Here is an 11,693-nt window from a genome sequence, read left to right as displayed (position 1 = left end):
CGTGTGAAGCTAACTGCAGACTCCCCACTCCCCCCGGCACTCACAGAAAGGAGGCAGCTGCGACTTGCAACCCAGCTGCAAATAAGAAACACTGAGTAGACATAAGAAGTGCGTTTTATTCTCAGACAGGGCCTAAAGGCTGCTGACGTTAGGATTTTTCAAAGCCAGTCTTGAGATTTGTGCGAGAAAATGCCTGGGTGCTGCTAGGAGGGGGTCTCTGCAGAGTGCCCCTCACTGCCCCAGCAGTGCCATCCACAGAGGCTCGACAACACCCCCAACGACGGGCGAGGAGTATTACTTGTACAGAGTGACAACCAGAACTATGTTTTCCTGCCCTGTGAAAAGACTGGAACAGTCTAGAAGCCCAGACTGGCTTTCGGGTCATGTGCAATTAACTTTGCTAGCGTATAAAAATCCATTTTGAACTCAAAAATGTCACCGGGCTTTTCCCACCACTCGCCTTCCTTCCCTTCCCCCGCCTAGTAAATGTGGGATCAGCTGTGTTTGAGGCCTCGAGTTCTGCGGCTGACTGGTGCACGGCGTCTGGTGACGTCCACAGACACCAGTCAGAGCCCACCCTCCGCAGGGCCTCTCAGCAGCTTGGGGCTACTGGCGGGCCTGGCCCCAGACCACAGAGACAGACTAGGGCTGGGTCCTATGATAAGGGGTCTCAGATTCTGGCCCCTGGATCTATTTGTTCTCTGTCTATTCAGTCTGTGAGAGCACAGGACACCGTGGGCAACATCTTACAAAACTGGCAACCCCGAGTGAGGGGTCTGTGCATGAGGAGACATTCCCCCAGAGGCACGCATCCTTCCGGTCTCCCATCCAAGTACTAACCAGGCCCAACCCTGCTTAACTTCCGAGATCAGACGAGATCGGGCGTGTTCAGGGTGGTATGGCCGTAGACACACGCATCCTTCCGGAAGGGGTGGAGGGATCCCACTGGGCTCACAGGACAAACTCTCAGGGGCAGCTCTGGCCAGAGCGACCTCGGGAGCCCTGAGCGACCTGCTGCCAAGTCCTGAGCCGGACGCTCCTCCTGCAGAAGCCTGTGCCGGCGGCAGGGACACGGGGAAGAATTCGACAGGGGCGGGAAGCCTCCTGCACCCCAGATGAGAAGGATGAGGAATGAGACTCAGGCAAGGTCTGTAGAGGTGAAGGGACTCTCGAGCACACACCGTGTGAGAAGGAAGAGTTGGGATTTAATTTGTTTCATGGTAAAAATGCAGTGGCAGGTGGTCACCCCCACGGGGAAGACATGGATCCCCCTGCGTGCACCTGCATCTCTTGTAGGTTCCTCACTCTTTCTGCGAAGACTTCAAAAACTGGGCATGGCTGCTTGTGGTTTTGGAATACAATTTTCCTACTAAACGGAAGCAGACCACCTTGGAGAAATGTCTGAGTGTAGGTCAGGGGCGGAAAGTGTGGAAGACGGATCTGGAACACCTCGTCTTACCTGAAAGCAAAGAAAACTAAGGTGGCTGTGTCCACAGGGTACGGGATACAACTTCAGGAGGCTCCCACCAGCCTCAGATGAACCGTACGGGCGTCAAAAAGAACGACTCAGGAGTTGTTGCACATCGTCTATGATAAAAACCCACGAGTTTATAATGATACTTATACACAAGTCACCTCAGAACCGAATCATTGTTCTCCTAAGGGCTTTTTTTTTTAAGTCTCTTGTGTGTACTGTACCTTGGGATGTAAATGATAAAGAGAAGTTCTTTAGAGAAAGCTTTCACTGAACAAATATAAAAATAATGACAAAATCTAAATGAAATAATCAATCTGCCTAATGATCATTACCAGACGCTAAAACCACTAGCTAATGCAGAACTTGAGAAGGAAAGCATTAGACCCTCCACAAAACCCACAGATCAATTTTCACCTCACACAGAAGAGAAAAGCTGACCTCACACCACCCCCACCCTCAGCCCCAATGGGATACAACAGGATTCCAGAAACACCCAGGAGATGTTCTTGAGAAATCACCGAACCTGGATCTGATCAAGCTCTGCTATCTAACCACTGCTTTACAGGAACGAGAGGGATTAAAAAAAAAAAATGTTAAATACCACCAGCAACAGGGTTTCTCAATAGCAGCACTACAGACACTGTGGGCCAGAAAACTCATCTAGAAGGCTTACAACATCTGTCAAAACATGTAACATGTGGACTGGGTTTGGAGCCTGATTCAGAAAACCAAAAGTAAGGGGAGAAACGTCACAAGACACGTAAGTATGAACACTGGGTATTTGATCTTATTAAGAAATTGTTTTAGGGCGCCTGGGTGGCTTAATCGGTTAAGAGTCTGCCTTTGGCTCAGGTCATGATCTCAGGGTCAGATCGAGCCCTGGGTCAGCTCCCCGCTCAGCAGGGAGTCTGCTTGAGATTCTCCCTCTCCCTTTGCCCCTCTCCCACCTCGGGCTTACATTCTCTCTTTCTCTCAAGTAAATAAATAAGTAAATCTTTAAAAAAAAAAAAGAAATTGTTTTAGGTATGATAGTAGAATTATGGTTACATTTATGAAAAGTCTCTGTCTCTTGGAGATACATTTTGAAGGAATTATGAAGTTTTGCAGTATCTGGGATTTGCTTTAAAATTATCCAGCAGATGGCAGTACAGGGGGGTAGGGAGCACGGAAGAAACCAGATTGGCCATACGGGGTAACAGCTGAAGCTGGGTAATGGGCACACGGGGTTGACAATCCTATTCTCTCTGCTTTTACAGATGCTTAAATCTTTCCATTGTAAAAAGTTACTTAAAAAGTAGAAGATGGATGGCACCTGGGTGACTCGGTTAAGTGGCTGCCTTCAGCTCAGTCATGATCCCAGGGCCCTGGGATAGAGCCCCATATTGTGCTCTATCCCTGGGAGAAGCCTGCTTCTCCCTCTCCTTCTGCCCCTCCCGCCTGCTCATGCTCTCTCTCTCTGGCTCACTCTCTCTCTCTCTCTCAAATAAGTAAATAAAATCTTTAAAAAAAAAAAAAAAGGTATAAGTTGGGCCCAGCTGCCCGACACAAGTGTTGCCTGGAAGCTGAGACCAGAGAGCCAGAGGGGGTGGCCGCAGCTAGCACAGTGGGGGTAAGAGGCTCACCTGCACGGGAGACACCCAGGATGTCTGTGAACCAGAGGCTGCATGTTCAAAGGCAGTCACTTGTCCTCAGAGATGCCGCATGTGGCTGAGGCCAACTGAGCCAGTGTCTGCCACGCTGAAGCAGAGGCCCGGATCCAGCACGGACTGTGAGCACACAGCATGCACGGGCTGGAGAAGGTCAGAGAAGGATGTCCCGGGTTCTGAGCCAGATCGATGCTTTCCTTCCCATCGCACACGGAAGGCCAACCGGCCTCCCAGCATCTGACTTAGAAACCACAAGTCCAGCCGAGAGAGGAGAGCGCCAGTGAGGCTCCCCTCCTGCCCCCCATAGCACAGAGTTCTGACAGAGCCAGCACCACCCCTCACCCCCTGCAAACACAGACATGGTCGCGAACCCCCTGGAGTCCTGATTCTGCTTGAATAAAGCATGTGGCTGTGGTGCGCTTCCGCATGCCTGGCTTGCTGTGGCTTCGGGGGTGAGAGGGATGGTTTCCGTTAGTGCGTTCTTGGTGTTTCCTCGGTGCAATGCCAGGGCAGGGCAGGAAACCCAGGAGATTCGCAGATGGCCAGGAGGAGCTGCCCGCGGGAAGCCACATCACCCTGAGCCAGACTTCCCCGGCCCCGGATCATTAACAGTCCTCCCTGTGTTTGGGAGCAGCCGAGAGACCCCAGTGGCCCAGCAGGGGGGCCACCCTGGGGGCACATCCCTGGGTCCATCCCCACAGGGGACCAAGAGGATGTGCCTTGTGCCCCAGGGCATGACAGAGTTGTGCCACCCAAAGGCCAAAATGAGAAAACTTTGTGCATCAAACCTCAGGAAGGTCCAAAATGCATTAAGAACCTAGATAAGGTCACCTGCGTGGTGAGGCACTGAAGCTCCAGCTCTTGGTTTGGGCTCAGGTTATGATCTCAGGGTCAAGAGATCGAGCCCGCTAGCCGGGCTCTCCATTCGGCATGGAGTCGGCATGAGGATCTCTCTCCCTCTGCCCCTCTCCCCACTCATGCTATCTCTCACTCTCTCTAAAATAAATAAAATCTTTTTAAAAAGAAAGAGGACTAAAACTGGAGTTCTTCTCTTAGCAGAAAACTTACCAATTTAAGAAGTTATTCTGAACCAGAAAATACACGCCCACATACATACACGTGTAAAAAGTTCCTGTCACACACACAGCATTTCAAGAATCTGGGACAAAGCAGCTGCTTTCATAGTCAAAATCGAGGTTAAGCCCTCTAAAACCCCCTCATCCCCTCTCCTCCTCTCCCACACTCCCAAAGACAGTTCCCTGTAGCTAGGACCAGCACCCCTCCAGGAGGAAGTGCCTGGGACAAGGATGCTTGAGGGGGAAAGAGAAGGAGGCCGCAGGTGTGAGAATCAACAGTGAACCCAGGGAGAATTCGGGGAAGAAGTGGCCGCATGCCCCACGGGGGTCAAGGGATCAGAGATAAGGAGAGGATACATCTGCCTCCACAACCTCCTGGTGACTCTGCTAAACACAACACGGCTCACGCGACCCCAGATGGGGACAATTTGCCAAAGGCACAAGTCAACGAGTTGCACGCAGGTGCACATGTCCTGCCCCACCCAGCACTTCTTGGAATGGAAAAAGCCCCTTAACACGGAGCCTTCTGGAATCCCGTCAGCTCCTCGCCTCCCCGACAGAAACAGCATCAGGGAACATTATTCACTTGTCTCTCGCCTGAAACCAGCCAAATCTATTTGCATGGGGTCAGCTGCCGCCTGCCCAGCCTGCGGAAGATCCTCGCGAAACAACAAATTGCTTAAGCAGATCAGGGCGCCCTGCGGCCCCTGTTACAGGAGGTCTGCTCTCATTACGGTAACTTAGGACGCATGCCAAGGATGACAACAGCTCCCCAAATGCCTCACTTTATTTCATAATTCAGTGCTTCCCAGACCCCACCCAGCATTTCAGTCAAGAGGGGCCAGAGGCGCACAGTTACTTCTGGCCCCCAGGGTGCAGAGGGGAGGGCACGGCCAGCCAGTCACACGCTGCAAGACTCCGCCCGAGGCTCCGCAGGGGGACCCTTCAATCCCCTTTCCCAGCTGAAGGCTTAAACTGTCCTTTCTTTAAATAAAAACCTGCAGTCAACCACAGCCAACCTCCAGAGTGAGCGAAACCCCGTCATCTCAGCCCTGGGGCTGAAGCCCAGCAGGTGGGCATTCTGCGTCCCCACAGCGCTCGGGGCCGGGCACGAGGAGAGTAGAGAGAGGATGATGGCCAACTGGCACGAGCCATTTTCTCAGTGTTCGGGTCTCGATGGAAAACTCTGAAGTGATTGCCAAATGTTTTCTAGAAATCCTCTCCATGTCCCGTTCGAGCCCTGAGCACGTGGGGCACCGGGACTGTCACTGTCATCATTGGTTTGGAACCACAGGGACAGAGGCGCAGATACAGCCAGCCTGTCCCGGGTACTGACACAGCTCACAATGTCTGCTTCCCAAGGAAACAGAGGGGGACCTGCCAGGGGGGTGGCACCTCCGCGCAGGAGAGGCAAGCCGCAGGATTGCTGGACTGATCTGAAATGAATCAGTACATTGGGGACCTCTGCAGGGGGCAGCTGACATTTGTTTAGAACTGGAAAACCCAAGTGCATTTCCCATAGCTTCTAACTGGGAAGCTGTCATCCTCCCTCAAATAATACTCAGTGTTCCAAAAAGGAAAGGGCAGATGTTGCTATTCCTCAAACCTGAGGTTGCTTTCACAGGCACATCTTCACCCGGATGTGGGGTGGCAGTGGGGGCTGGGGAATGATCCCCTCTCAGGTATGGGTTTCCCTCCATGGAGGACTCACAAAGCCTAGCTTTGGACAGCTGTAGACCCCAAAACTCCAAATTTCCAGGTGCTTCCAGCCCAAATCCCCTATTAGAGCAGGTAGAGTGGAGTCTCAGAGAGCCTCAGGTGGATTCTGATTCTGCTCAGCAGCTGGGGAAGTACTTGCCAGAGCTGGGCTCAGTCTCCGTCCATGGAAACAGTCACTGACCTCGACACTTGAATTGGGTGCCTGTAAATTTCAGGTCCAAGACCTTCAGTCCAGGAGACCAGGGAAACGGGCCGGGCTACGGGCCTCTGCTGGTGCAGATACCCGCCTGGGAACCTGATGACTCTTTACCTTTCTGCCTCCACCTGCATGAGAGAGCCCTGGGCTGACAATCGGACTGACCCAGGACTAGAGAGAAATGGCCTTTCGGTACCCCCTGAGGTCCCCTCAGCTAATCCTATGAGAGGTGGTGGCCACGGTTTCCAAAGAAACTCCAGTCAGCCCACAAGGAAGTCAAAGAATTTGAACACAGTGAAAATCACACCCATTGCGACTGTGAAGGTCTGTGCAGCTGAGTTCTTCCAAGGGGAGAGCTTGTCTTTGAAACATAGCTTCCACCTAGACACACTGTCCTAATAGCCATCTCCCCAGAGGAGAGCAGTTGCCCCGAGACTGCTATGTGATCCGTCCACAGCTGTGGCTTCATGTGCCTGTGTGAGGATTTGCTGGATGCCCACACAGAGTGTGAGCTCCATGAGCATCAGGACAAGATTACACAACACTGTCTGGGGCCTAGCACACTGCATAGCGTCCAGTAAGCGCTCTGGAAATGTCTGATGAATTAATATTTATTCACGAAATGATAAAATCGGGTGCATCTGGCATTCCCAATGGCTTTCCTCGCTCAACTACTGAGCTGACGGGGAGAAATGTGAACTCTGACCGGTGCTGTTCTCATGTGTGGATTTCCAACACTAAGAGCCATGGACGGCCCTGCCATTTTGTAAAGAAAATCTCACCCTCCTTTCCAATACCCTGAGCCAAAAATTCCAGGGGCACCTGGGTGACCCAGTAGGTTGAGCGTCCAACTCTTTGTTTCGGCGCAGGTCATGATCTCAGGGTTGTGGTATCGAGCCCCCTGTGGGGCTCCACGCTTAGCAGGGAGTCTGCTTCAAATTCTTTCTCTCTCTCCCTTGGCCCCTCCACCCTGCTCTCTCTCTCACGTAAGTGAATCTTCAAAAAAAATTCCAAAGTAATCATTGGTTTTAAATTATTATTTATTTACTTAGACCTACTATCTTGGTGTGATCTTTCTACACAATCTAATTTAATTCTCCTGTCGACACCCTGTCATGGGGCTGAGTCTCAGGGTGAGGGAAAGAGAGAAGCAGGAACGCCAGCTTTCTCACGACCGCACTTGGCAGCCCCAAGCGTGTCTGTCTCCAGGGGTTCCCATTCACAAAGCTAGTTCCAAGGTGAAATCAACGCTTCCACGTCTCTTCCCAGCCTGTCTGGGCCCTCCACCCCATGTGGGGAAGTACAAACTTGGAACATGACCCAGAACTACACTTGGCATGTTTCACAGAATGGTTAATCTTCTTATCGTTAAAAAAAATTTTTTTTTTTGTTTTAACTTCCTTTCGTATCAGGGCTGAATCACCAGTTCCAATCATTCCTGTTATTTGGAGGCTGCCCCCTCTAGTAGGAAAAGTGGGGCTACTTGTACGCACCCCGGGACACTTTCCACAGTTCCCAGATACACAGTGAACACATGGCTCCGCTGAGGCCCAGCCTGCTTTCCAGGACTTGCCGAGTCTCTAGCACCTCTGCTTAGCTTACCTAGTGGTGACTCTCCCCCAGGGGAGACTTTGACATCACAAGGCAACATTACCTCCCTGATGTCAAGAAAAGCACATCCTGGGGGGCCCGGGGGGCTCAGTTGGTTAAGCAACTGCCTTCGGCTCAGGTCATGATCCCAGGGTCCTGGGATCGAGCCCCGCATCAGGGGAGCCTGCTTCTCCCGCTCCCTCTGCTGTTCTGCCTGCTCTCGCACTCTGTCAAATAGATAAATAAATAAATGAATAAAATCTTAAAAAAAAATAGTAAACAAAGAAAGAAAAGCACGTCCTGCAGCACACTGAGCTCCGGGAGGGGACATGGAGCCTGAGCACAGGCTGTGGGAAGCCGTTCCTCCTGGCCTGCCCCTCACTCAGCTATGGCTTTGCGGCCGGAGACATTCAGGGCAGCTCATCAGCACAAAAGCGTTTTCTACGGGGCACCATGCAAATCGTATTTATTACACTCGCCGCTCATTTGAGGAACATATGAAACAACAGAGACTGGAAATGGGGATTTGGGGACTATCTGACAGTTGGAACTGTTCCCATTCATTTTTGACAACGAATAGCACCTTTTCCGTTTGTAAACTCGTTCCGTAAATTATTTTCTGACAGCCGCCTGGGATAAAGTGAGCAGAGCTGTCAGATAGAGACCTGGGCAAACAGACTGAGCTCCCCTGAATACAACCGGATCTCTCATCTTGGTATTTCCAGCAGCGCTGGGCAGAACCGAGTCCCCCGGGGAATGGCCACTGAGTGAATAAATGAGCTAACTCCTGGGCCGGTTAGTGCCTCAGCAACACAAGGGATACCCCTTAGCCAGTGCAGTACCGCGAACCATATGTCAGGTAACTTTGAGGGGCAGCACTGCACTTCAAGAACCCTGCGACTGCCACTCTCTCTTAGCCAGGCCCCCAAAGTTCCCCAGGCCCCTGCAGGCCGGCCCGAGTCACCCAAATATCCTCCTCTGTGCCCAACCCCTTCCTTCTCCACAGAAGTCCCCCTTCCCAGATTTGTACACAGAAGCACTGTTCCTGGGGACCCACGGCCACAGCCCTGAGTGCAGGCCAGGTCCCTGGTGGTCTTTGTGACAGGGACTGATGGTGATTACGCAATAGGCACTCCACTCCTGTATCGTCTTCGGCTCATTCTTTTCTAAGGTTCACATTTCCAGTTTTTCTCTCAGCAGGAGAAGAACACAAAAGAAACTGGCAACTGGGAAAATGAATCATAGGAAAATCCTGGCCCCAAATAGAGCCTGGGTTCCGTTCCCTCTTGACACTGGCTGGAAGGTGGCCTAACAGAGGAGTGGGGAGCGGACAGTACGTGGCGTGGGAAGGCTGGGTCGTGTCACAATCCCGGGCTTCGGAAGGGAATGTTCCAGCTGCCACGGCTAACTCAGAAAGTAGCACTTGGTGAAGGCTGGTGTGAGCCGGGAATCTCCCTGGCTCAAATGTAGAGCGAGGGGGGAAAAGAAGGGAAAAGGAACACAAGGGTTCTGGGACTCCAAGCTGGGGAAACGGGACAATGAATGAGTCATATGGAAACCACTCTCAGCCAGCTTTGGCCAGACGGGACCTGCTCAGCAGAGCTCCCCCGCATCCCTCTGGGGACACAGTGACACTCCAGGCAACACTGGGAACAGAAGTTAAGTTGTAGCACACGGACCTGTATGGAAGGTGGTCAGAGAAACACTCCAGTGCATTCGACAAACAAGAATTATCCAGATTGTGTCACAAACACTGAGGGAAAAAAAAAGTACTGGTGAAGTTATTTCTGAGTCAGCACAGTTCTCAGGGGGGCTGGGCCCCCAACACAGAACATGCGGGGAAATCCAGAAGCCTGGGGGAGGCCTTGGGAGCCGAGAGGATGAGGCACTAAGGCTGTGGACTCAGTGTACCCCGAAGAAAGGCTTAAAAGGCAAGGGAGGATTTTCTTATTCTAGATCAAAGAAATCAACACCAATGATTAAGAAAATGATATGAAGGAGGCAGAGAAATCTTTAGAACCCCATGACCAGGGCCCATCAGAAGCAATAACAGCCAAAGGAGGGACGAAAATTACTGAAATGGAACAAGAGCTTCATTTCTCTCCATGAGCAAACTTGGACGGCACCTGAGCCGAGAATTCCAACTCCAGTTCCGATGAATTCCAATTCAGATTGGTGGAGGAAGCAGTCACGTCATCTGACGCATGTGTGTGCTTTATCGCCAGAAAGTAATTAAGCTACAGAACAGGCTGCCTCCTCACACTGAGGTGCATTTGTGCCTCTGGAGAAAAGTCAGCAGAAGACAGATCTACTGTGCTGCTGGAAATGAAGGAAAAGACGTCACAGTAGGAAGGGGGCAGGGAGGGAATTCACACACTAGGTGTGGGGCCTCCAGAGCCGACTGGCCACCCTTCAGCCTCTCTGAGTCAGCCTCTCTGATCGTCCCCCACCCTCAGTCGGCCCGACCAAGCCACGCCCACTCCCCCTACTGTCCACCGCTGATTAGCGACTCTCTTCCCCATTCAGCACGTTCACGTGATGCTCTCCCTACACCTTGAAATACAACTTCTGTGAGTTGTACATGTATTTGCCATCAGTTCAGTTCTGAGTATCTCATTAGTAAAACAGGCAAATGGCAGAAACACAGAATACTAAATATTGTGTCCTTCTGTGCCTTTTCCTTTCTGGCAGGAGAGGGAAGGAGTCTTCCCCATTTCAGAATTCTGGGTTTTCCCAGGTAACTCTTGTGGAAATACCAAAACCTGGAGTCAGAGGTTCAAGTCATTCTCCTTTGGTGGTACCTCCTAAAATTCATTCCCATGCTGCTCCTTCCCAAAACAGAACTAAAAAGATCTGCATTTTGTTTAGGAGCCAGTGATTCACAAGCAGGGGTTATTTAAAGATCCTTCTCAATTTCCCATTTTGTTTTTAACATGTGATTTGGCCAGGAAAAGAAAGGGCATTCAAAGAACTTTCTTTGTAATTTAAGAATTCATGGAAGGGATGGTGGGTGAGAAATTGAAACCACAAGGAACATGATTTAGAATAATCATCTCTCTCAAAATACATACACATACACATATGCAAATAAGTGCGCCGATGTTTGTACTGATGTGTGATGCGGAAATAAGCCGGCAAGGAGGACTGCTTCTTTCAGGGTAAACCTGATAAACTGTAACTAAATCTACATTGTAATATAGAGCCAAGCTTAAAATAAGAACAAAAACTACCTAGGTGCCATAAAGGAGCAAGCATTCAGTGTAGGGATGGAGGTCGGGGTAAGAAACATGGCACGCATTCCATTCACGGGCAGGACCCAGAAGGGAGCCCGCTGCAAAAGGCTGAGAACCATCAGGTGCTCCCACACCTCCCACTACAGCGAGCCAGCTGGCCCAGAGCAAAGCCAAACTTCTGATGGGGGACTGGAGGCAGCAGGTACAAGCGACCTCTAAGGAACCAAGAAGACCCATGCACCAGCAGCCGAGAGCATTTTTCACCACCGCAATAGGAGTAAACGGCAACAAAGGTCCAGTCCACTATCATCACTGGGGAGTTGGCACAGGAAACCCCCAAATTACTCTGTATGGTAGGGATACAAACCACTCACAAAATAAACAACCCCTGCTGAAGAAAAGTTCACAATCCTAAAAACCCCATGACAAAGTAAACCATTCCTTTCTCTGCAGCTAACAGAAAAATTACAATTTCAAGAACTCAGGGACATAGAAGAGAAACTGTAGAACAAGTGTGATTAGAATAACTCTTTAAAAGGAAGAAAAACAAAAGGAAGAAGAGTTGAAAAAAGGGCAAATCTGAAAAAGAATCAAAGATAATTCCAGAAATGAAAAGTATAGTCAATGATATTACAAATTCAATAAGGATAAAAAAAAAAATAAGGCTGAGAACAAGATTAGTGAGATAAATACAAAGAAGTTATTGAGAATACAACACAGAGAAATGTAAAAGATATGAAAGGGGGCACTGGGTGG

The 11,693-nt window shown here is 50.5% G+C and overlaps 1 pseudogene; it reads right to left on the bottom strand.

The window, feature by feature from the left end:
• Window positions 1-796: 796 nt before the first annotated feature.
• On the bottom strand, window positions 797-910 carry LOC116864441 (annotated as a pseudogene).
• Window positions 911-11,693: the final 10,783 nt, after the last annotated feature.

The sequence above is a fragment of the Lontra canadensis genome, unplaced genomic scaffold, assembly GCF_010015895.1.
Source record: "Lontra canadensis isolate GAN:19392208 unplaced genomic scaffold, GSC_riverotter_1.0 scaffold5, whole genome shotgun sequence".
Taxonomy (NCBI): Eukaryota; Metazoa; Chordata; class Mammalia; order Carnivora; family Mustelidae; genus Lontra; species Lontra canadensis.
This window is presented reverse-complemented; position numbering and strand designations above follow the sequence as displayed.